Below are 27,206 nucleotides of genomic sequence, written 5' to 3' on the forward strand. Positions count from 1 at the left end.
TTCCAGTGTTTGCCCATTCAGTATGATATTGGCTATGGTTTTGTCATAACTAGTTCTTATTATTTTGAGATACCTTCCATCAATACCTAGTTTATTGAGAGTTTTCAGCATGAAGGGCTGTTGAATTTTGTCAAAAGCCTTTTCTGCATCGATTGAGATAATCATGTGGTTTTTGTCATCAGTTCTGTTTATGTGATGGATTATGTTTATTGATTTGCATAAGTTGAACCAGCCTTTCATTGCAGGGATGAAGCCGAGTTGATTGTGGTGTATAAGCTTTTTGAGGTGCTGCTGGATTCGGTTTGACTGTACTAATTTTGCATCAATCTTCATCAGGGATATTGGTCTAAATTTCTCTTTTTTTGTTGTGTCTCTGCCAGGCTTTGGTATCAGGATGATGCTGGCCTCATAAAATTAGGGAGGATTCTCTCTTTTTCTATTGTTTGAAATAGTTTCAGAAGGAATGGTACCAGCTCCTCTTTATACCTCTGGTACAATTTGGCTGTGAATTTGTCTGGTCCTGGACTTTTTTTTGGTTGATAGGCTATTAATTATTGCCTCAATTTCAGAACATATTATTGTTCTATTCAGAGATTCATCTTCTTCCTGGTTTAGTCTTGGGAGGGTGTGTGTGTCCAGGGACTTATCCATTTCTTCTAGATTTTCTAGTTTATTTCCATAGAAGTGTTTATAGTATTCTCTGGTGGTAGTTTGTATTTCTGTGGGATCTGTGGTGATATCCCCTTTATCGTTTTTTATTGCATTTATTTGATTTTTCTCTCTTTTTTTTATTAGTCTTGCTAGCCATCTATCAATTTTGTTGATCTTTTCAAAAAACCAGCTCCTAGATTCACTGTTTTTTTGAAGGGTTTGTTGTGTCTCTATCTCCTTCAGTTCTGCTCTGATCTTAGTTATTTCTTGCCTTCTGCTAGCTTTTGAATGTGTTTTCTGTTGCTTCTCTAGTTCTTTCAATTGTGATGATAAGGTGTTGATTTTAGATCTTTCCTGCTTTCTCTTGTGGGCATTTAGTGCTATAAATTTCCCTCTACACACTGCTTTAAATGTGTCCCGGAGATTCTGGTACGTTGTGTCTTTGTTCTCATTGGTTTCAAAGAACATCTTTATTTCTGCCTTCATTTCGTTATTTACCCAGTATTCATTCAGGAACAGGTTGTTCAGTTTCCATGTATTTGTGCGGTTTTGAGTGAGTTTCTTAATCCTGATTTCTAGTTTGTTTGCACTGTGGTCTGAGAGACAGTTTGTTGTGATTTGTGGTCTTTTACATTTGCTGAGGAGTGTTTTACTTCCAACTTGTGGTCAATTTTGGAGGAAGTGCGATGTGGTGCTGAGAAGAATGTGTATTCTGTTGATTTGGGGTGGAGAGTTCTGTAGATGTCTATTAGGTCCACTAGGTGCAGAGGTGAGTTCAAGTCCTGGATATCCTTGTTAGCCTTCTGTCTCATTGATCTGTCTAATATTGACAGTGCGGTGTTATAATCTCCCATTATTGTGTGAGAGTCTAAGTCTCTTTTTAGGTCTCTAAGGACTTGCTTTATGAATCTGGGTGCCCCTGTATTGGGTGCATGTATATTTAGGATAGTTAGCTTTTCTTGTTGAATTGATCCCTTTACCATTATGTAATGGCCTTCTTTGTCTCTTTTGTTCTTTGTTGGTTCAAAGTCTGTTTTATCAGAGACTAGGAATACAACCCCTGCTTTTCTTTTTGCTTTCCATTTGCTTGGTAGATCTTCCTCCATCCCTTTATTTTGAGCCAATGTGTGTCTCTGCACATGAGATGGGTCTCCTGAATACAGTACACTGATGGGTCTTGACTCATTATCCGATTTGTCAGTCTCTGTCTTTTAATTGGGGTATTTATCCCATTTACATTTAAGGTTAATATTGTTATGTGTGAATTTGATCCTGTCATTATGATGTTAGCTGGTTATTTTGCCCATTAATTGACGCAGTTTCTTCCTAGCATTGATGGTCTTTAAAATTTGGCATATTTTGCAGTGGCTGGTAGTGGTTGCTGCTTTCCATGTTTAGTGTTTCCTTCAGGAGCTCTTGTAAGGCAGGCCTGGGGGTGACAAAAGCATTTGCTTGTCTGTAAAGGATTTTATTTCTCCTTCACTTAGGAAGCTTAGTTTGGCTGGATATGAAATTCTGGGTTGAAAATTCTTTCCTTAAAGAATGTTGAATATTGTCCCCCACTCTCTTCTGGCTTGTAGAGTTTCTGCCAAGAGATCTGCTGTTAGTCTGATGGGCTTCCCTTTGTGGGTTACCCAACCTTTCTCTCTGACTGCCCTTAACATTTTTTCCTTCATTTCAACCTTGGAGCGTCTGACAATTGTGTGTCTTGGGATTGCTCTTCTCAAGGAGTATCTTTGTGGTGTTCTATGTATTTCCTGAATTTGAATGTTGGCCTGCCTTGCTAGGTTGGGGAAGTTCTCCCAGATAATATCCTGAAAAGTGTTCCCTAACTTGGTTCCGTTCTCTCTGTCACTTTCAGGTACACCAATCAAATGTAGATTTGGTCTTTTCACGTAGTCCCATATTTCTTGGAGGCTTTGTTCATTTCTTTTCACTGTTTTTTCTCTAATTTTGTCTTCTCGCTTTATTTCATTAATTTGATCCTCAATCACTGATATCCTTTCTTCCACTTGATCGAATCAGCTATTGAATCTTGTGCATGCATCACAAAGTTCTCGTGCTATGGTTTTCAGCTCCATCAGGTCATTTCAGGTCTTCTCTACACTGTTTATTCTAGTTAGCCATTCGTCTAACCTTTTTTCAAGGTTTTTAGCTTCCTTGCAATGGGTTAGAACATACTCCTTTAGCTGGAGAAGTCTGTTATTACTGACCTTCTGAAGCCTACTTCTGTCAACTCATCAAACTTATTCTCTGTCCAGTTTTGTTCCATTGCTGGCGAGGAGCTGCAGTACTTTGGAGAAGAGGCACTCTGGTTTTTGGAATATCCCACTTTTCTGCTCTGGTTTCTCCCCATCTTTGTGGTTTTATCTAACTTTGGTCTTTGATGTTGGTGACCTACAGATGGGGATTTGGTGTGGATGTCCTTTTTGTTGATGTTGGTGCTATTCCTTTCTGTTTGTTAGTTTTGCTTCTCACAGGCCTCTCAGCTGCAGGTCTGTTGGAGTTTGCTGGAGGTCCACTCCAGACACTGTTTGCCTGGGTATCACCAGTGGAGGCTGCAGAACAGTGAATATTGCAGAACAGCTATTGCTGCCTGATCCTTCCTCTGGAAGCTTTGTCCCAGAGGGGTACCCACCTGTATGAGGTGTTAGTTGGCCCCTACTGGAGGTGCCTCCCAGTCCGGCTTCACAGGGATCAGGGACCCACTTGAGGAGGCAGTCTGTCTATTCTCAGAGCTCGAACACTGTGCTGGGAGAACCACTGCTCTCTTCAGAGCTGTCAGACAGGGACATTTAAGTCTGCAGAAGTTGTCTGCTGCCTTTTGTTCAGCTATGCCCTGCCCACAGAGGTAGAGTCTAGAGAGGCAGTAGACCTTGCTGAGCTGCGGTGGGCTCCACCCAGTTCGAGCTTCCTGGCTGCTTTGTTTACCTACTCAAGCCTCAGCAATGGCGGATGTCCCTCTCCCCACCAGGCTGCAGCCTTGCAGGTCAATCTCAGACTGCTGTGCTAACAGTGAGCAAGGCTCCATCGGTGTGGGACCTGCCGAGCCAGGCACGGAAGAGAATTTGCTGGTCAGTTGGTTGCTAAGGCTGTGGGAAAAGTGCAATATTTGGGGTGGGAGTGTACCCTTTCCTCCAGGTAGAGTCTGTCATGGCTTCCCTTAGCTAGCAAAGGGAAATGCCCCAACCCCTTGTGCTTACTGTGTGAGGCAATGTTCCGTCCTGCTTCAGCTAGCCCTCTGTGGGCTGCACCCACTGTCCAATCAATCCCAATGAGATGAACCAAGTACTTCAGTTGGAAATGCAGAGATCACCCACCTTCTGTGTCAGTCTCGCTGGGAGCTGCAGACCAGAGCTGTTCCAATTCAGCCATCTTGGAAGTGACTGCAATGGTTATAATTTTAACATCAGGCAAGGCTAACATCAGGACAAACAAGTATTAAGGGGTACAAATAAATAATCTATAATGATAAAAAATTGCAGTTCACAAGTTACAATGTTATGAATACCTAGGCACCAAATAACCTAGCACCGACATGAATATTAATTAAAACATAAAATCACAGGATGTACAAGAAAAAATGGAAACACTGTAGTAGAAGCCAAAACAACAGAGAAGGGCTAAATAGCATAATTAATAACAGATAAAACTTGGTACTCAAGAAAGAGAATACACCTTTTTTTTAAAGTATCTGTGGATAATTCACAAAAATTGACCATATATTAGGCCAAAATGAAAAATTTGTGAGGTATAAACTATAGAAAAAGTACAGATAACATTGTCTAAATACAAGGCAATAAAAAAGAAGAGAAGAGCCAGGTACAGTAGCTCATGCCTATAATCCCAGCACTTTGGGAGGCCAAAGCTGGTGGATCCCTTGAGCCCAGGAGTTCGAGACCAGTCTGGGCAACAAGGTGAAACTTTGTCACTACCAAGAAAAAAAAAAAAACAAAACACACACCAAAGAGAAGAGAACACTTTATAACTTGTTTTATGAGGCCAGCATAACCTTGATATCCAAAACAGACAAGGACATTATAAGAAAGGAAAATTACATGCTGATCTCTCTCATCAACATAGATGCAAAATTCTGAACAAAATATTAGCAAATCTAATTGTATTAATACATTCAAAGCATGTATAGTTTTTTTTTTTTTTTTTTTGAGATGGAGTTTCACTCTTGTTGCCCAGGCTGGAGTGTAATGGCATGATCTTGGCTCACCACAACCTCTGCCTCCCAGGTTCAAGCAATTCTCCTGCCTCAGCCTCCTGAGTAGCTGGGATTGCAGGTATGTGCCACCATACCCAGCTAATATTTTGTATTTTTTAGTAGAGACGGGGTTTCTCCATGTTGGTCAGGCTGGTCTTGAACTCCCGACGTGAGGTGATCTGCCCTGGCCTCCCAAAGTGCTGGGATTACAGGTGTGAGCCACTACACCCAGCCAAGCATGTATAGTTTTTAAAAGCTCAACAACATGATCTGATATGCAGTCAGGTTTGATCCACTGTTGTACATGATATAAGATGTCATCATCACAGACCATAATAGTAAATTCCCAATTGAATTGCCAATTTAGAAGCTTGACTTTTCCCAGTCACTTCAGCATTATGTTGGAAAAGACTGAACCTTAAAATCAGACTGATCAGGGATGGAATCATAATTCTTTATTTATTTTTTCTTTTTTGAGACGGAGTCTCCTTCTGTCGCCTAGGTTGGAGTGCAGTGACGCAATCTCGGCTCACTGCAAGCTCTGCCTCCCGGGTTCATGCCATTCTCCTGCTTCAGCCTCCTGAGTAGCTGGGACTACAGGTGCCTGCCACCATGCCTGGCTAATTTTTTGTATTTTTAGTAGAGACAGGGTTTCACCATGTTAGCTAGGATGGTCTAGATCTCCTGACCTTAGGTTCTGCCCGCCTCAGCCTCCCAAAGTGCTGGGATTACAGGTGTGAGATCACCACGCCCAGCCAGAACCACTATTCTTAGAATTTACCAGCTATGTGATTTTGGACAAGTTACCAAACCTGTTAGTGTCAGTTTTTTTCAGCCGTAAAATAAGAATAACACTAACCCTCAGTAATGTTCATTTGTGGAATTAAGGAGACACTATTTATACAGGCAATATGTTGGGATGACACCCCAAATAATATAAAATCAATGAGAGCCAAATAAAAAGGATGAGGTTAGACACCAGTAGAAATGACACAGCCAAAGAGATTATTGGATTATTTGTGGGTGTGTAATAGTCTCACCAACACCCAGATCAAATTTAAGTGGCCTGGGTATACTGTCATCTCTGGAAAATAGGAACTGGACTGCACCGGATTAGGTTAAGTCTCAACCTAATCAGTTGCATAATAACATAGAATGAAAACAATGTGCCAATCCCCACAGTAGGAACACCCTAATAACAGACATGGAGGCATCAGGCCACTGAAGCAGGGTGGCATCAGCCATTAGAACCATGGAGCCTCCCGTACCCCACCCCTGGGGTTTCCTGCTCACTGGGCCACCTTCTGGTGACATTTTTACAGATGTGCCTACGGAAAGGGGATGACATGATGAGCCAACAAGCACATCCATCAAATCCTCTAGAGCAGTATCAGTGGAAATCTAAAAGCCCTAGGACTCGGACCTTGGCCACCTCACTGCCCTTAGTGCCTGGGTGATGCTGGAGAGGATATTTGTAAGCCTCCATCTTTTTCTCCCATCCCAGTCTAGTCAGTTTATATGGCAATGAGGTGAGGAAAGGAAGCTTTGGTGATTCCGGTTTCTGGGGTGGCCACTACATGATTCATCATGACAAGACTGCAATGATGATTTCTCAGACTTACCAAATACTAGCACGTATCCCTTCTGAAGTAAAGCAGGTCCATTATGAGATGGTTTTTAATATGGCCACTTCTGGTATCTTTCATTTTTCAGAGAAAATCTTGTATAACTCAAACTCCTTCTCCTCTCCTTCCTTAGTGCTGTGCCTTTGTTTGCTTCTTTCATCTCCCAGAATGCAGTCTGAACTTCAGTCACTTCCACTGCCCCCCTTTTCCTCCACACTACGCTTTTTCCCATGATCATTCTGAATACTTGTCACTGACCATGTGGAGATCTCTTTCTCCACAGTTCATTTCCCAGTTTCACTTTCTCCTACTCAATGATGTCCATCTCCTACCCATTCCCAGGATATGCTGAGTTTAACCACAGTCCATCATGCCAGAAAGACTAGTATGTGACGCATGGACAAAACACTGTTTATTTTTCATGGGACAAAATGTAATGTTTTCCTGAAGGGTTATTGTTGTAATCTCTACCTGTACCAGATAACAGACAGGCTGACCTTTAGAAGGTAAAACTAAACTTCTTCCTTTTCAACTCACCCCTGTCACCATGTCAACCTCTAGGGGTTGGCAAATAAGGAGGTAGAGCTTGTTCTGTTTGATCAGTATTCTTTGCACTTAATGATCCTTATGTGCTCCAGCTTTGGCAGTTAAATCAACAATATTAATTTTGTTTTCAGTATGTGCAGAGCACCAAACCACAAGAGAAAGTCCATGACAGACAGACTCCTTGTCCTGAAAGAGATGACACTCTATGGGGAAAGACCACCCCTACTCCAAGAACACATACAACCACTCAAATGATTCAAATGGAAAAGTAGGGTGAGTGTCATCCTTACCACAAGTGCAGTCATAGATGTGCTCCCCAAATCAGCCTGTATGGAGGCTAAGAGCTTGGGCTCTGACACTTGCCATCTGATTTTAGGCAACTGCTTAAGCTCTCTAAGCCTCTTTCTTCTCTGTAAGATGGGATACCCATAGTCTCTGCTTCATAGTGTTGTAGTGAGGATTAATTAGCACATAAAAAGTGCTTAGCACAGTAATAATAATAGCTAGTTTCTTAAGCATTTACTTTATACCAGCGTGGCAGCTAAATAATGGCCATGAAAGATATCTAGGTGCTAATCCCTGGAATCTGTGAATGTTACCTTAATGGAAAAGGGGTCTTTGCAGATGTTATTAAGTATCTTGCGATGGGGAAATTATCTTGGGTTACCTGGGTGGACCCTAAATGTAATCACAAAGTGTCCTTGTAAGAGGGAGATAGAGGGAGTAAAATCTAGGAAGGGTTTTACTGAGGAAGGCAGCAATGTGATGATGGAAACCAGATGCTATGCTGCTGGCCCTTGAGATGGAGGAAGGTGCCAACTTCATCCTAACCTAATATAAAAATCCAGATTTACAAAACAAGTCAGTGAAAAGATAATTATTTTTTCCTTGTTGCAACTTCTTTCACTCTGGACCCTGGGTTATGGGGTTATGGGATTGGTGAGGAGTGGTTTGGGAGAAAGCTGTGGCTTGAGGCTCTTCAGGTCTCTCCCTGGCCTAGAATAAAGTGGGTCAGGAAGGTCCTGCGCATGTGAGTACAGGTGTGTGGTGAAGCCTAGTGAGGATGGTAGATTAGTAAGTATGATCCCTGGATACACCTCCCCACCATCAATGAGGAGATGGGAAGAGGTGAGAGTTGGATGAGCCAATACAAGGGAGTTCTTTAGAATAGTGCCTGGCTGTATTCATTTCCTATGGCTGCTGTTATAAATTACCACAAACTTGGTGGCTAAAAACAATACACATTATTCTCTCACAGTTCTGGAGGTCAGAAGTCTGAAATCAGTGTCACTGAGCCAAAATCCAAGTGTCTGCAAAGTCGAGCTCCCTCCAGAGGCTCTAGGGGAGATTCTGTTTATTTCTCTTTTCCAGCATCTAGAGCTGCATTCTTGGGCACCTTCCTCCATCTTGAAAGCTGGCAGCATAGCATCTTGTTTCAGTCATCACCTTGCCGCCTTTTTCTGTATATAAGAAGTCACCTAGGCAAGCAGTATGCTAAATGATTAATGACCAAAAGCTTAGTTGCCATTATGGAAGACTCTACCAGACTGGCTCCTTATCATTGCCATTCAGAAGCTATTTGTGTCTTCAAGGAAGCTGCTTGAAAGAAACACAAAAAAGAAACCAACATTTGTCCTTGTGGCCTGAGTCACAGGGAAACACAGAACGGAGAGAACCAAGTTTCCTATCTGTGACCTGACTCCACCATAGCCTAGACCCAAGTGATGCCTATAGCACTTCCAAAGTCCCTGGGAGTTTGGATCCAGGCCAGGACTGGTTACCAGTGGGACTGGGTGCCGGCTCAGTATCAAGATCTATCTGTTTCCCCCAAGGTTTTCCAAATTTCCTAGGGTACCTGAGTCTGGGGAACAGCCTTTAGGACAGCACTGTCCAAGAGAAGTACAGTGGTCTCTTGGGATATACAGAGGATTGGTTTCAGGACACCTCCAACACAGCTACCAAAATCCGCGATGCTCAAGTCCCTTATATGAAATGGTATAGTTTGTGCTTATAACCTACACACATCTTACTGTATACTTTAAATCATCTCTAGGTTACTTATAATACCTAAGACAATGTAAATGCTATGTAAATAGTTGTCATATTTCTAAAATTTGTTATTTTTATTGTTGTATCGTTATTTTTTCCCAGATATTTTTGATCCACAGTTGGTTGAATCCACAGATGCAGAACCCACAGATATGAAGGGCCAACTGTATAATGTGGGCCATGTACAGTTTTATTTATTTATTTTTTTAGAGACAGAGTCTCGCTCTGTCACCCAAGCTGGAATGCAGTGGCACAATCATAGCTCATTGCAACTTTGAACCCATGGGCTCAAGTGATCCTCTTCTCTCAGCTTCCCATGCAGCTGAGACAACAAGGATGCATCACCATGCTCAACTATTTATTTTTTTTGTAGAGATGAGGGTCTACACCCTATATTGCCCATGGTGTATCTAACTTTAAATGGTCAAGTAGCCACATTAAAAAAGTAAAAAAAAAAGAAACAGTTGAAATTAATTTCAACAATATATTTTATTTAAACCAATATATCCTAAACATGATTTTAACATGTAATCAACATGAAAGTTATTCTGTTTTTGCCTGGGCACGGTGGCTCACGCCTGTAATCCCAGCACTTTGGGAGGCCGAGGCGGGCAGATCACTTGGGATCAGGAGTTTGAGACCAGCCTGGCCAACATGGTGAAATACCACCTCTACTAAAAATACAAAAATTAAAACAAAAAATAAAAATAAATTAAATAAACACACATACAATTCAAAAATTAGGCATGGTGGCAGACGCCTATAATCTCAGCTGCTCGGGAGGCTGAGGCACGAGAATCACTTGAACCTGAGAGGCATAAGGTTGCAGTGAGCAGAGATGGTGCCACTGCACTCCAGCCTGGGTGACAGAGGGAGACTCTGTCTCAAAAAATAAAAATAAAAATTGTTCTGTTTTTGCGCTAAGTCTTCACAATCCAAGGTGTATTTCACACTTAATACATCTCAGTTCAGACTAGCCACATTTCAAGTGCCCACTAGCTACATCTTGCTATATTAGACAGCACAGGTCTACAGCAACTTGACTTGCCTGCTCCTACCCACTCTACCTCGCAGTCTCATCAAATGCAGAGACGGTGCCAGGGATTTCATGAGAGGTGGGCCAGAAAAGCTCAGGGGGACTTTTTTTTTTTATATAAGGCAATAAAATATGTTGCCCAGGCTGGCCTCAAGCAATCCTCCTGCCTGGGCCACCCAAAGTGCTGGGAACCTGTAAAGGTGTGAGCCACCATGCCTGGCCACTTTTTTCTTTTTTTAACATATCATTGTTGCATGTATTTATGGGCTACAATGTGATGTTTTCATATATGTATACAATTGGCATGATTAAATCAAGCTGATTAACATATCCATCATTTCACTTACCTATTATTTTTTATAGTGAGACATTTGAAATTTACTCTTAGCTATTTTGAAATATATGTTACCATTGACTATAGTCACCCTGATGTGCAGTAGATCTCAAAACCTGTTCCTCCTGTCTATCTGAAATTTTGTACCCTTTAATCAACAATTCCCCATTCTCTCCCTCCCCACCTTCCCCCAAGCTTCTGTTAACCATTGCTCTACTTTCTACTTCTATGAGTTCAACTTTATTAGAATCCACATATAAGTGAGATCATGTGGTATTTATATTTCTGTGCCTGGCTTATTTCACTTAGCATAATGACCTCCAGACTCATCCATGTTGTTGCTGGAAATGACAGGATTTCCCCATTTTGGGGCCTAGTTGTTGTTATCATAGTGATGCTATGAGTCCACCAGGGAAAACAAAGTTACCCTTCTTCTGAATCATCCTGATTTTTTCCAATATCCCTCTTTTCTGCCCTGCAGAAACCAAGGACTAGTGCTCTCAGACAATTTGACCTATATGTTATTCTAGCACCTACTTCACTTTGCCTTACAGTCAGTTGTTTATATTTCCAACTCTCCAACCAGATTATAAATGCCTTAATGGAAGGGTCCCACTCCCTGTTATCTCACTTTACAGGAAAAGAAAAAAAAGCTGTGAGTTTAGCACTCTGTCATCAACAAATGTTTGTTGAATGAATGCATAAATGAATGAATGAGACAACCCTAGCAAGGTTGATGAATGTGTATTATGGAAGCCTTCGTTTTATCTGGCACCTCCAGGTCCATACAACCTGCTTCCTAATAAACAGTGAAACAGGGCACTGTTGGGTCCCAGTCTGGAAACTGAAGGAAATAATTTCCTTTATCTTCTGGATCCTTACATGTATGAATTCAATTCATCAAATAGTTCCTGAGTAACTCCCATATTCCAGGCACTGTGCTGGGTGCTGTGGGAGCTGCAAAGATTAGTAAGAAATAATCCTTGCCTTCAAGTACCTAACAATGTAGTAGGGGCCTTTGGCAGGTGTACACAAGTAATTATAACTTTAGGTGGAGTAACCTAAGTGCTCTAAGTGGACTAGAGTCCTGTGGGGAGAGGGGGCAAGAAGAGGAGGTTGCCAAAGAAATTTCATTCAGAGATATCCTTTGAGATGATGCCTGAAAGAAGGACAGGATTTGGACAGATGGGAATGGGGAGAGGGAAAGAAACAGCTTTTAAAAACCTAACAAATGGGCTGCGTGTGGTGGCTCGCACCTGTAATCCCAGCACTTTGGGAGGCTGAGGCGGGTGGATCACGAAGTCAAGAGACCGAGACGATCCTGGCCAACATGGTGAAACCTGTCTCTACTAAAAATACCAAAATTATCCAGGCATGATGGCGCACACCTGTAGTCCCAGCTACTCAGGAGCCTGAGGCAGGAGAATCGCTTGAACCCAGGAGGTGGAGGTTGTGGTGAGCCAAGATCGCACCACTGCACTTCAGCCTGGCGACAGAGCAAGACTCCATCTCAAAAAAAAAAAAAAAAAAAAAAAATCTGACAAATGAAGAAGAAACACAATACAGAGTAGGTATGGTGAGGAGCCTAACTAGGACAAGGAAATGAACCCGATTTTAAAGATAAGAGCAAAGTGAAATAAATCACAACACTGTGACAAGGAAACGAACCTCTTTAAGAGGGGTGAGGGTCCCACAGTTGGCAGGCACCCTCGTTTAAGTCAGCAACACCATGAAAAAAGCTCTTGAGATTGGGAATTCCAGGAAGAGATGAGATCTGTGCCACACCGTCATCTGTGTCACACCCTCATGATTGCAGAGGCAAGGAATGGAGGAAGGAAGGGCTCTCTGATCAAGAAAGAGGGAATCTCCTAAAGACTGTGACACAACCAGGTTGAGCAAAGCCCCCGAGTGACAGAGCAAGGATGAGAAGAGATCAGATATGCTGGAAATAACTTTATGTAACACGGAAGACATGGGCAATACTCTGGCTAGTGAGTACTACATGGTCTGGAGATTAGGGGAACCATATGAACGGGAAAACAAATAGCAGGCTGGGAAATCACCCCAGGGTGGGGAGATGGAAGAAGAATGGAGACAGTGATAGTGAGGACTGGAGTGTAAATTCTAAGTGACAGCCATTTCCAAGCCACTAAGGTCAGGATCCAAGGCCTGGAGTAGGGTAGGTGGTTCTGTACATATCACAAAAATTGCACCCACAACAGCGGGAAAAAAATTCCAAGACTGATATTGAGGCAGGTGTGCAAAACAAAAGCAGAGACAATCTGATTTAAGGAAAAGATTGATTTACTTTCAATTTTATTTTTAAATTTCAGATCCACCTAATGCCCTGAGCAGTTTTACTTCAGAACAAAGAGCAGGCCCCTTTACCTTTCAGAGCCTGCACACAAGGGAGCCTGAAGAACACACACGTTCTGCACTCAGTGATACACCGTAGCTGTAAAGGAAACTAATAAAGGCAAGCATGCATTGATCATGTGGCAAATGCTAGGCCCTGTGCAATGCACTTTTACAGGCATTTTCTCATTTAATCCTCCAATATTACTATGGCATTGTTACTACCTTCATTTCTCAGATGCGGAAACAAGTTACATAGCTCACTAAGATGACAAAATCTAGTAATTAGTGGGGCTGTAGGAAGATTTTTAATATTATAAAATCACTATTTTTCACAGTTATAGGACTGCTCAGATTTCCTCTTTTTCATGGCAGTTTTAGTAAGATATATTTCCTAGAAATTTAAATAGTTCATGATTAAATCATGAACTATTTAATTCATGTAAATGTTCATGTAAATGTTCAAATTTATTGACATTAATTTGGTCATAATTTCCTCTAATTTTTTTAAATGTCTCTAGAATCTGAGATGTATTCCTCTTTTCATTTTTGATATTATCTGTGCCTTCTTTCTTTTTCTTTGCCAGTCCTATCAGAAATTTATAAATTTCTTTTAGTCTTCAAAACTCAACTTCTTGATTGTTGATCATTTCTATTGTAAGTTTGTTTCCTATTTTATTAATTTCTTCTATCTCTACTACAATTCCATATTATTTCCTAACTTCTATTTTCTTTGGGGTTTTTTGGTGATTTTTTTCTTTTTCAATTTCTTTCTTCCTTTTTTCTTTTTTTTTAGATGGTCTCGCTCTGTTGCCCAGGCTGGAGTGCAGTGGCACAAACATGGCTCCCTGCAGCCTCAACATCCCAGCTCAAAGCAATCCTCCCACTTCAACTTCCTGGGTAGCTGGGACTACAGGTACACGCCACCACACATAGCTACTTTAAAAAAAAATTTGTAGAAATGGGGTCTCCCTATGTTGCCCAGGCCTGTCTCAAACTCCTGGGATCAAGCAATCCTCCCGCCTCGGCTTCCCAAAATGCCAAGATTATAGGCGTGAACCACCACGTCCAGCCCCTATTTTCCATTCTTTTACTTTCAACATTTTAACATCCTTAAATTTTAAATGTCTTTTATAAATGGCATATAATTATTTTAAAACCCTAGCTGCCCAAAGTGGTGATTTAATTGAAGCATTTAGTCCACTTACCTTTAAGATAATTGTTGATATACTAGGGTAAATAATAAACATTTCTACCATGTATCTCCCGTAAAGAGAGAAAAATTTTCCTTGGGAAGAAATGAAGGATATTATATTGATGCCATCTACTGAAAAAATTAAAAAACTAAAAAACTACTCCAAGTAACATTGTTTCCGTTAAGCAAACTTTTAAAAAGCTTTTGTTCAAGGTTTCAACTATGTTATTGTATTGGATAAACACATTCTGCCTTCAGCTATTCATAGATTTCTATCTTTTCCAACCTGTTAGGGTAAAAATGGAGCTGTCATGAACTCTTTGTGTCTTAGGAGGTAAAAAGCTCCCCAACTCTATCTAGTTTGCCCACACTAGATAGCCCCAATTTGAGTGATTTTCTTTTTTTTTTTTTTTTTTAGACAGAGTCTCCCTCTATTGCCCAGGCCGGAGTGCAGTGGTGCGATCTTGGCTCACTGCAACCTCTGCCTCCTGGGTTCAAGCGATTCTCCTGCCTCAGCCTCCCAAGTAGCTGGGACTACAGGCACACGCCACCATGCCCAGCTAATTTTTGTATTTTTTGCAGAGACGGGGTTTCACCATGTTGGCCAGGCTGCTGTCAAACTCCTGACCTCAAGTAATCCACCCACCTTGGCCTCCCAAAGTGCTGGGATTTCAGGTGTGAGCCACTGTGCCCAGCTTTGAGTGTTTTAATGAACTTAATTTTTTAAGTAAAGACTGAGTTCTTGCTATGTTGCCCAGGCTGATCTTGAGCTCCTAGCCTCCAGAGATCCTCCTGCCTTGGCCTCTAAAGTGCTGAGACCACCATGCCTGGCCCCAATTTGAGTTTTCAAAGTACTAGTTTGATGATCATTTATCACTTACTTTGTGACAGGAACCAGAATATGCTAATAATAATGAAGCTACATAGCTTTTTTATTGAGCACTTACTAAGTATCAGGTACGGTCCTAGGCACTTTACATGTATTACTTTGCTTAATCCTCACAATTTCCCTATAATTTTGGCATTAAGATCCCCATTTACCAGGAAACTGAGGCACAGACAGCTTAAGTAACTGGTCCAAGATCACAAACTAGATAAGAGTTACAGCTGGAATTTAAACCAAGATAGTCTGACTCTGGGCTCTTAGCCACTCCCTTATACTGCTACTGAGATGCAATGCCCTCTCCAATACAAAGGGTATGAGTTCAAGTATCATTTACGAGTATGTTTGCTGTGTCATAATGTAGAATGCAAAGTAAACAGAAAAAAAAAGGTACTCTACGGAAGGTCTGTAGATTTTAATAAAATTATTAATAGCTTTAGGTGGGTTCTCCTATCCAGTAGTAACAGGATGATAGCTGTATCACTGGGCTACTAGGCCTTTCATTTAAGTACTTCAGGGAATCACTCATGCAAATAGAATTTTCTGCTAAATAGTTGTTTCTGGGAATTATTTGTGCCTAGTAAAATTTTATAGACTCACAGATCTGGAAGGTCCCTTAGAGATCTATTATTCCAGACCACTCATTTATAATATTAACAATTATCTTTGAAGGTGGTTTTGTTTGTTTGTTTGTTTTTTGAGACAGTGTCTTACTCTGTCATCCAGGCGTACAGTGGTGTGATCACAGCTCACTGCAGCCTTGAACTCCTGGGCTCAGGTGATCCCCCTACTTCAGCCTCCTGGGTAGCTGAGACTACAACAGGCACATTCAGCTAATGTTTTGTATTTTTTGTACAGACAAGGTTTTGCCATGTTGTCCGGGCTGGTCTCAAACTCCTGGACTCAAGCTATTCTGCCATGGCTTCTCAAAGTGCTAGGATTACAGGCATGAGCCACCACACCTGGCCTGGAGGTGGTATTTTAAACGCCTTTTTCTTTTTTTTATTTATATGATGTTTAATTTTTTATAAGAACACATCACACATAGTCAGAAAAATAAACTTAAAGATGGTTATTTCTGCTAAGACAAGTCAATGAAGGAAAAAATAGTCATTTCAACAAATGGTGCTGGAACAACTGAATATCCACATGCCAAAGAATGAATCTGGACTCCTACCTCAAACTATACTAACTCAAATCATAGACCTAAATGTAAAAATTAAAACTGTAAAACTCTTAGAAGAGAATGTAGGAGTAAATCTTCATGATCTTAGGTTGGGCAATGGTTTCTTAGGTACAAACCAAAGGCACAATCAACAAAAGAAAGTATAGATAAATTGGACTTCATCAAAATTAAAAACTGTGTGTTGCAAACAATGTCATCAAGAAAGCAAAAAAAAAAAAACAAAAAAAAAAACACCAATCCATGAGTAGGAGAAAATATTTGCAAATCATATATATGATAAAGTACTTGTATCCAGAATATATAAAGAACTCTTATAATTCATTAACAAAAAGACAATTAACCCAGATTAAAAATGGCAAAGGAGGTGAATAGAAAGATATTCTATTCTTTCTATTCAATATTCTTCAGAAGATATTGAAGTATATTCAATATCTTCTTTTATTGGCTTCTTTTTTATCTCCAAAGAAGATACAAAAAATAGCCAGGCTGGGCACTGTGGCTAAGCCCGCAATCCCAACACTTTGGGCAGCTGAGATGGGTGGATCACTTGAGTCCAGGAGTTCAAGACCAGCCTGGGTGACATGGCAAAACCCTGTCTCTACAAAAAAAAAAATTAGCCAAGCATGGTGGCCTTGCCTGTAGTCAGTCCCAGCTACTCAGGAGGCTGAGCCAGGAGGATTGGTTGAGCCCAGGAGGTGGAGGTTTCCATGAGCCAAGATCATGTCACTGCATTCCAGCCTGGGTGATAGAGTGAGAACCCATCTCAAAAAAAAAAAAAGGGGGGGAGAGATAGCCAATAAGCACATGAAAAGATGTTCCATATTATTAGCCATTAGAGAAATGCAAATCACAAGAGACCACTTAACACCCACTAGGATGGCTATATTTAAAAAGACAGATAAATGTTGTTGAGGATGTGAAGAAATTAGAACCCTTATTCATTGCTGGTGGGTATGAAAATGGTGTAGATACTTTGAAAAACAGTTGGCACTTCCTCAAAATGTTAAACATAGTTATTAGATGACCCAGCAATTCCACTCCTAGATATATACGCAATAGAAAAAAAACATATATCCACATAAAAATGAAATGTTCATAGCAGCATTATTCCTAGTAGATAAAAAGTGGAAAGACTTAAATGTCCATCAGTTGATGAATAGGTAAATACAATGTAGTATATCCATACAATGGAATATTATTATACTTAGCAATAAAAAGTAATGAAGTACTGATACATGCTTTAACATAAATGAACCTGGAATACATTATGCTAAGTGAAAGAAACTAGTCACAAAACAGCATATATTGTATGATTCCATTCATATAAAATGTCCAGAATAGGAAAATATATATAAATAGAAAGTAGATTCATGGTTGCCTAGGGCTGGGGTGTGTGTTGGGGGCATGGGGAGTAACTGCTAATAGTCAAGGGGATGATGGAAATGTTCTAAAATGTTCTTTTGGGAATGATGAGAATGTTCTAAAATCAGACTGTGGCGATGATTGTACAACTCTGTAAATGCTCTAAAAACCATTGAATTGTACACTTTATATGAGTGAATTGTAAGGTCTGTGAATTATATCTTAATAAAGCAGTTAAAGGAAAAATGGCTATTCCATTAAACTGGAATAGCAATATGATTTAAGATGCCATTCTATCTATTCATTATTAAACATTGAGGTTATTTTCAGTTTTTCACTCTGCTAAATAATAGTGTAACCAAGCACGCCATTACAAAGAACTTTTTACTAAAGCTGCTATAAATCTAATAAACATGTGATGTCACTAAAGTCACCTATCTCACTTTAAGGTTACAAATCTGTCAATACTTTACAGATGTAAATAAATGGTATCTTCCACACAATTCTCATCCATAGACCAAGGTCAACAGCTTGCCCTTAAACCTCAATTATAATTGGTTTGGCAATAATAGACAAAAATATAGTGACTTAAACAAAACAGAAGTTTGTCTGTCACATAAGTCTAGAGGTAGGCAGCCCAAGGCTGGGATGGCAGATTTCTACACAATATCCTCAGGATCTCAGGCTCTTTTCAGTCCACTGCTTTGCCAACCCTATGGTATGGTTCTTGCTCTTATGGACTGAAATGGTAACTACCACATCCTCTAAGTAACAGGCTGAAAGAACACAGAAAGAATGGGAGTGGAAGGAAAGGGAGACAAAGAGTATGTGCCAAGGCCTTTAAGAAAAGTTCCCGGATGCCATTTCTGCTGTATATCCATTGGCTAAACCACTGTGACAGCCATACTTAATTTCAAGTGGAACTGAGCATATATTCTTTATTCTTGGTAGCATGTGCTTAGATAGAAATTAGGGGTTCTGGGGCCAGGTGTGGTAGCTCATGCCCATAATCCCAGCACTTTAGGAGGCTAAGACAGGAGGATTGCCTGAGCCCAGGTGTTTGAGACCAGCCTATAGGCAATATAGTGAGACCCTGTTTCTAGAAAAATATTTAAAAATTAGCCAGGTGTAGTGGTATATGCCTATAGTCCTAGCTACTTGAGAGGCTGAGGTGGGAGGACTGCTTGAATCCAGGAGTTCAAGGTGATTGCACCACTGCACTCCAGCCTGGTGAAACAAGAAAGAAAAGAAAAGGAAAAGAAGAGAGAGGAAGGAAGGAAGGAAGGAAGGAAGGAAGGAAGGAAGGAAGGAAGGAAGGAAGGAAGGAAGGAAGGAAGGAAATTAGGGGTTCTATATCATTATGGAAAAAAGAGAAACAGACATTCAGAAATTAACTGGCAGACTTGGCCAATGACTCATAATGTATCTAATTACAGAAAACACTACCAAAAGCTAGAAAAAAAATCTAGTCACAAAGGATGAAATAACTAAGATGAACTACACACTAAATTAAACAGTTTAGGAAATGACTATGCTTAATACTTGAAAGCATCAGAGAAGACATGCTTTCAAAAGGATGGAGAAATAAGGTCAAAAGTTCTAAAGTGAGGAGAACATTTTTTTCTTTTTTTGAGACGGAGTTTCCCTCTGTCTCCAGGCTGGAGTTCAGTGGCATGATCTCGGCTCACTGCAACCTCTGCCTCCCAGGTTCAAAGGATTCTCTGGCCTCAGCCTCCCGAGTAGCTGGGATTATAGGCATTTGCCGCCACGACCAGCTAATTTTTGTATTTTTAGTAGAGACTGGGTTTCACCTTGTTGGCCAGGATGGTCTCAATCTCCTGACTTCGTGATCCACTCACCTTGGCCTCCCAAAGTGCTGGGATTACAGGTATGAGCCACCATGCCTGGCCAGAGAACACTTTTTATAAGGATATTCAGAGGCATTATCCATCAGCTACATTAAAGCAAGTTTTAAAAAACGGTTACATGAGCAATAATTAAGATCACATTGCTTTTCACTTCCCATTAAAACAATAAACTTAAAATAGTTCAACTTTGCTTATTTTATTTTTTCATATGCTTCTAATTCCTGGAAGGCTTATGTTATCACTGATTTTATTGTGTCTGACAATATTTCAAAGATATAGGTTACATTTTGCTTTACTATATACATTGAAAGATACAATGACTTTGGGAAACAAACCAAAAAAAGCGTTTCATTATAATTTTAAATTTACACATGCATAATATATCAGAAAAATACTGGATACTCTCTTTCAAGAAATTCCAACATACACAACTTGGTGTAAATTTACTTAATCCTCTTAGTCATTAATTTAAGATCTACAGACAGGCTTGGTTTCTATACAAGAAACAGTCAATGGTATGTAACTACGATAAAGTATTCAGGAGAAATGCGTTTCAGGGAAAGATAATTAAGATTTAAGGTTTTTGTCTTTTCTGTTTTTTTGTGTAATTTACAAGATCTGAAGGGCTTAACCACAGATGTGAATATAAATAAGGAAAAGTTATCATATGGAAAAAATATAAATTCTCAAATGCTGATGCCAAAAGTAGTGTTAAAATTTTGTCTTATGAAATTTATGTCATGCGAGAAGGGCCAGGGCCAGGGCCCACATATACCTAAATGGTCCAAGCACTAAAAAAGTGTGCATTTTCTTTAGATAATTCTACAGCTGGTATTCACTTGCTTGGAAGAAGTACAGTTCTAAGATGATAGCTTCACAAATAACACTGTCATTTATAAGTCACAAAAATGTAATAAACCAGTCAGACTCTATATAGCATGGCCATATGAATAAAGATAACAAACTGCCTTCTTGAAATCACTACAACTCAATACTAATGAAACTGTCTAGGGTCAATGGTCTTGTAGTCTGAGGTGTTATCTGAGCTCATTGTCTCACAACCAAGAAAATTAAGGAGCCTGGACACAAGGGTGAGGTTGGAGCAAAACTTTTATAAGCAAAAGAAAGAAAGCTCTCCACAGTGGAGAAGGGACCCGAGTGGGCTGCTGTTTTTACAGTTGAATCCAAAAGCTTTTATGTGAAACTCCCCTCAACTCTGTAGCTGTTTGTGTAACTTCCCTTATCTATGAAGCTGTGTATGTAACTCTCCTTATCTGTGTATGTCTTGGGTAAACACAAAGTGCAGCTTCTCTTGTTTGTGTAACTGTGGGTCTGTTTTAGGCAAGCCCCCCACCTCCCTGTGCAAGTTCCCACGGAGCTCACCACATAAATGCCTGAAAAGGGGAGGAAATTTTTTCCTGAGAGCCTGCTAATCACACAAAGAACAAAGGCTCTATGCTGGGCCTTGCTTTCTTATCAGTGCAGCTGCCATTTGGTTTTTCCCCAGGCTGCTCTATTTATGCCTGTAGCTGTGATTTTTTCAGGCTCTTTCTCAGAGGACTAGCCTTAGTGGTCTGCCTAACTGATTTTTCCTTTTCTTCTCCCTCACTATTTCAGCTTATTTAAAAGACAAGCATGTTGGCTTGTTTCTGGGTCTGCTTTGCGGATCTGCAGTTGTATTGTGCCTGGCACATAAGCTACAGCATATGCTATTTGGGAGAGTGGGGAAGTACTTGCCTAGAAAATCAAGATGGTTGTGTTCCAATTTTGTTTTGGCCCCCAGTTAGTCCCCCTAAGTAAGACATCTTCTCAAGGTCCTTATTTCCTCATTAAAAACAATAAGTGAACGGGACTCGTTCTTTAAGTTCCTTTCTAAAACTGTGATTCTAAGGTGACTTGCAGGTTCATCTAACAAGACATAACACTCATAGTCTGTTTATGTTAAGTCACTTTTGAATCCTGCACGTTGTGCACAGGTACCCTAAAACTTAAAGTATAATAAAAATAAAAAAGAAAAAAAAAAAGAAATATTATCAGAAACCATCCAACATGATATATGAATTATTAAAATGTTTTTCTCCATTATGTTTCAAGTCAGAGACAGTAATTCAGAACTCCACTAGCATCCTATTTTTTTTTTTTTTGAAATGGAGTCTCGCTCTGTCGCCCAGGCTGGAGTACAGTGGTGCGATCTCGGCTCATTGCAAGCTCTGCCTCCCAGGTTCATGCCATTCTCCTGCCTCGGCCTCCTGAGTAGCTGGGACTACAGGCGCCCGCCACCACATATTTTTGTTTAGTAGAGACGGGGTTTCACCGTGTTACCCAGGATAGTCTTGATCTCCTGACCTCGTGATCCGCCCGCCTCGGCCTCCCAAAGTGCTGGGATTACAGGCGTAAGCCACTGCGCCCGGCCGCATCCTAATTTTTAAAATCAAAATACGATGACCAGAATAATAACACTTAGCATTCACAGTATTCAATCTAGAAAAAATATAATTAATAGAATGTTAAAGCCAAAAGAGCATTCGACAGACAGAAAGAGACAGGGGAGAGAGAAGGGGAGTAGAGAAAGAGAGAGAGAAAAGAGAAAGTGAGAAAGAGAAAGAGAGAGAGAGAGGAGGAGGAGGAGGATTGAGAGATGGAGAGTTTGTGATTGAGACTTCTCATGAAATGTATTTTAATGACAATTACTCCTTAACAACTGTGCATTGAGAATATTTGAACATATTGTTATAAGCTAGGGGAAAAAATCCAGCCCAAATGTCAAAACACAGAACCAAAATGATTCTGAATTTCCTAAAGACATATTTTGAGAAACAGAAAAATTATTTCCCATTTCTCTATCCCCCAGTACCAAAAGGGAGCATTTTACATTATGCACATCTTGATAATATTTTATAGAAAATAAATGCCAAGGTATTTACAATTTAATTTAATATTTCCTCTTCAATTTGTTTTTTATAGCAGACATATTAATTTCATTTTGAACATGATATGCCAAATATCCTGAGTTTCCAGCAATGAAGTCATGTAACTCCCCAAGGAATTTCTTCATGGCATCAATTGATATATAATCTACAAAATAAAATAAAATAAATATATACAGATATATACTTGAAACCCTCTCATACTATTTGCTTTTCAGTGTCTTTGATTTATTAGAGTTAAGACTTCTAAAGAATGTTTTTAGAAAAGAAGTAAAAAGAAGAAATAATACTAGTAAGAAGATTCTCCATGAAACCTTATAATTATCAGGGAACACCTCCTCTTCCCCTCCCACAACTTTCTGCCACCTTTTAAAAGATTAAAATGTGGATTAAAGTCGCTTTAACTATTGAGATTGTGAAGTCTAGGTTGGGGCTAGAACGTAAAAGAGACCAAAATAACTGGGAAGTGTATCTAGCTTAGAGGGTAATCACTTAGAACTATCCATCCAACTAGCTACTAACAGTATAAACAGTTCATCTTCCCTGTTTCAGCAGGCAACACTTTCCTGCACTGCTAACACTGGAATAGGATTCTTTTAACAAAAAAATTAATGAAAAATTGATGTTACTGCTCAGTCAACAAAGATAATGGGTGAGAGTAATTTTGATGTCAATTAGTTATCCAAAACAGATATGAGTCATATAAAAAAATGCTGCCTAGAATGGAGACAGCTTAAGGACTCTATGACTAAGCAATATTAACTTGATATCAGTTGCTTACTATTTAAATGATTACATTTTATGTGTAACACAAGTGTTTGTGGCTTTTACTAAAATTGAAATCTAATTTAAAAGTAAATATTGTGTGAAAAAAATTCTGATAAAGCTCAAGGATGACTGAATTTAGAACACCATACCATCAAGATCAACAGGATATCCATGCATATTGTTTAATCATTTCTAATAAAAAATAAATTCACAGTTAATAAATTAACTATGAATCCAACCATATAAAATTGACTAGTATCTTTAAAGATATTTTAATCATGGTCATTTACTTCAGGAGCTCTTGAAGCACTATACTCTATGAGTTCATAATCTTTGCCTAATGGCTATGTATCTGTGTAAAATAAACTAGTGCAGAAAAATATCACTATTAGTGTTTAGTTAATTGCACATATACACTGTGTGAAACCTCTGAAGATGTGTGAGGATAGGAATTTAAAAATTACTACATTAGTAAAAAATATTCCTATAAGTATAAGAAGGATAGGACATTTATGGCATCAGAAATAGATTATTGTAGTATTTTTGAATAGTTAAGGACTTTAGGATGAAATGGACAGAAACCTAATTTAAACTAACTTAAACAAAAGGGGAGTTTACTGGAAGGACACTGCCATATCATCCGAGCTGTGAGGAAGGCAGGCATATTGCTGGGACTCAGAGTTAATTAGAACCAGCTATGATCGCTCTCACCAGTCTGAAGTTTTTAGGGTTCTTTTTTCGTGTGTGTGTGTGTGTGTTTTGACAGGGTCTTATTTTGTTGCCCATGCTGGAGTGCAGTGGCACTATCACACCTCACTGCAGCCTTGGTCTCAAGTTTTTCTCTATGTATTAGCCTCATTTTCCTTTTTGGAGGCAAGTTGGCTTTCTTTTCATGGTAGAAAATACGGCCAATGACAGCTCCTAAGTTTTACATCTTAGAGTTTTGATCACCTAAATGAGAATGACTTGATTTGCTATGTTCCACATCTAAAAACCCAGAAGAAGATCTGCAATTAGCCCGGTTCAAATCAGCATTCACTCTCAAAGCAAATGTTGAGGGTGGGGAGCAAGCTCATGTTTTAAAAAATGTCTGTTCCTGTGTTATCCAGATAAATTGGGAGGGAGAAGGGAATTCCTAAGAAAGGCACTCCTGGTGGACAATCCCACATGCATCTGTGATAGCCAGCCACCCAGTGGCCCCAACTGATCCCCACCTCCTGATATTCACAGTCCACTACGATTTTGTACTTGGTTTGATCTGTATAACCATTGGCATATGACAGAAGTGATGCAATGTCACTTCTGAGAGTCGGATGTGAAAAAGACTATGGCTTTTTTTCTTGGGCATGCTCTTTCTTATTCTTGGATTTTTCACTCTGAGGGAAGCAAACTACCTACCATGCTGTGGATGGTCCCTATGGAGAGGCCCATTTGGTGAAGAGTTGAAGCCTTTGGCCAAAATCCAGCAAGGACCCAACATCTGCCAGTAACCACTTGAATGAGGTTTGAAGTGGATTTTCCAGTCCCAGTTGTGCCTTGGAATGACTGCACTCCAGCTGACAACTTGACTGCAACCTTACAAAAAGCTGTGAGACAGAAGTATCCAGCTAGGATACTCCTGGATTTCTGACCTTAGAAACTGAAATAATAAATGTTCACTGGGTCAGGTGCGGTGGCTCGTGCCTGGAATCCCAGCACCTTGGGAGGCCAAGGCAGGAGCATTGCTTGAGCCCAGGAGTTTGAGCCCACTTGGGCAACACAGTGAGACCTCATCTCTATAATAAATAAATAAATAAATAAATAAATAAATAAATAAATATTCATTGTTTTAAGCTGCTAAGTTTCAGAGCACTTTGATTTATATCAATAAATAACTAGTACAGCATCTATTATAGATTTCCAAACTTTTAATTATCAGAATATTTTGATTTGAAAATTGTTGCCAGCAAAGTATTTACAATTATTAGTAATTGCTTTCTTACTCTTATTAATCACATATGTAAATGTCAATCAGAACTTCTTATCATTGGTGATAATAAGTGATATTAGTCTGAGGGAATTTAATTCCAGTCATAAGCTGAAAACAAAACAAAAAATCTTTTGATGTTTTAGGGGATATCTGGCAATGTTTAGGAACATTTTTGGTTGTCACAACTCGGGGAGAGATGGGTAATGCTATTGGTATCTAGTGGGCAGAGGCCAGGGTAAATATTCTTTTTTTTTTTTTTTTTTTGAGATGGAGTCTCGCTCTGTTGCCCAGGTTGGAGTGCAGTGGCGCGATCTCCGCTCACTGCAACCTCCACCTCCTGGGATCATGCCTTCTCCTGCCTCAGCCTCCCGAGTAGCTGGGACTACAGGCACCCGCCACCACGCCCGGCTAATTTTTTGTATTTTTAGTAGAGGCGGGGTTTCACCGTGTTAGCCAGGATAGTCTCAATCTCCTGACCTCGTGATCCGCCCACCTTGGCCTCCCAAAGTGCTGGGATTACAGGCGTGAGCCACCACGCCCGGCCGGAATACTTTCATTTATTAACAAATGATATGACTAGGCACCCTGAAGAGCCAAGAGAATTGATTAAAATATTCTTAGAATCTTAAGGAATTCCAAATGGATAGATATAAGACCAATACTCTCAATTCAATAACTCAGAGTGGCTGCTTTTGCTGGCAAAGTGGAGGTATCTTCAAGGAAATCTGAACCCGTGGTGATCCCTGGCAACCCGATCTGTTTTTGGCTGTTTCTAAACATTAGGGAATGGAAACTCCGTGGCGGCCCTAAGTAGCCTGGTTTCAGGCTCTCTTGGATGCACTGATAAAAGGTGATACCTGTATGCTAAATTATGAGAAAACCCCAGCAACTCCAGTTTCAACATATTGAGGAGATGCTTCTGTTGCTTCCCAATTTGCCCATATGAAGACATCATAAAAGGACTTAAGGATTCAGAGAAAGAGAAATCTTATGTTAAAGAAAAGAATTAGATTTTTGGAAGAAAAGCTTATAGGAGCTCAATTAGATGAAGAAACAAGTTTTGTGGAATAGCAACAAGTAAGTAAGGCCTATTATGTATATTGAAAGATTTGTGGCCCGGCGCGGTGGCTCACACCTGTAATCCCAGCACTTATGAGGCTGAGGCAGGCGGATCACAAGGTCAGGAGATCGAGACCATCCTGGCTAACACGGTGATACCCCATCTCTACTAAAAACACAAAAAATTAGCCGGGCATGGTGGTAGGCGCCTATAGTCCCAGCTACTCGGGAGGCTGAGGCAGGAAGATGGCGTGAACCCAGAAGGCGGAGCTTGTAGTGAGCCGAGATTGCCCACTGCACTCCAGCCTGGGCAACAGAGTGAGACTCTGTCTCAAAAAAAAAAAAAAAAAAAAAAAAAAAAAAGAAAGATTTGCATTGATAGAGATGATTTAAAGAGCAAATTGGATAAAACGAGTAAACACAACTCTGAATCTTTAAAAGTATTGAATAAACAGATGCAATCTAAAGAAGTAGAACTCTAGCTAAGGACAGAGGTCGAAACTCAGCTGGTGATGAGGAATTTCAATCCACCTTCATCAAACTGGGAGGTGGAAAAGTTAAGCTGTGACCTGAAGATCCACGGTTTGGAACAAGAGTTGATGAGGAAAGAATGTAACGATCTCAAAATAGAACTACTCAAAAACCAGACAAACCTATCTGTATGAGGAAGACAATCTTGAAGAGCAGAGATCTCTGAAGAGTAAGAACTTCAAGTGATAATACACAGAATGTATACTGGCAACTGAAGAGATAAATGTCTAATTTATATCTGGTGACTCAAGTGCTAGCTGAACTATTAAGAAAACTGGAAACCCCAACTGCAATCAAGAAAGCCTGCACCTCGGTAGGATGCATTGAAGACCCTTGGAAAGACAGCACAAAACTGCACATGATGAATTTTACTGCAACATACACAAGACATCCCCTTCTCTCACCAAATGGCAAAGTTCTTTTTCATACTACATCTTCCCCTTTACCAGGAGATATAAAGGTTTTATCAGAGAAAGCAGTCCTCCAATCATGGACAGATAATGAGAGAGCCATTCCTAATGAGGGCACACACTCTTACGGCAGAAATTCTCTGGAAGATCATTTTGAGTATTCCCAATCCCTCCTGACTCAAGTGAGACAGCATTTAGGAAAATTAAAAGTAAAATTTTGCCTTTTAACCAATGTGCCA

General features: G+C 40.0%; 1 pseudogene; it reads left to right on the forward strand.

The window, feature by feature from the left end:
• LOC103784656 (5-azacytidine-induced protein 2-like) overlaps positions 1-26,990 on the forward strand; it is a 46,539-nt pseudogene extending 19,549 nt beyond the window's left edge.
• The last annotated feature ends 216 nt before the right edge of the window (positions 26,991-27,206 follow it).

The sequence above is a fragment of the Pan paniscus genome, chromosome 16 (assembly GCF_029289425.2).
Source record: "Pan paniscus chromosome 16, NHGRI_mPanPan1-v2.0_pri, whole genome shotgun sequence".
NCBI lineage: Eukaryota > Metazoa > Chordata > Mammalia > Primates > Hominidae > Pan > Pan paniscus.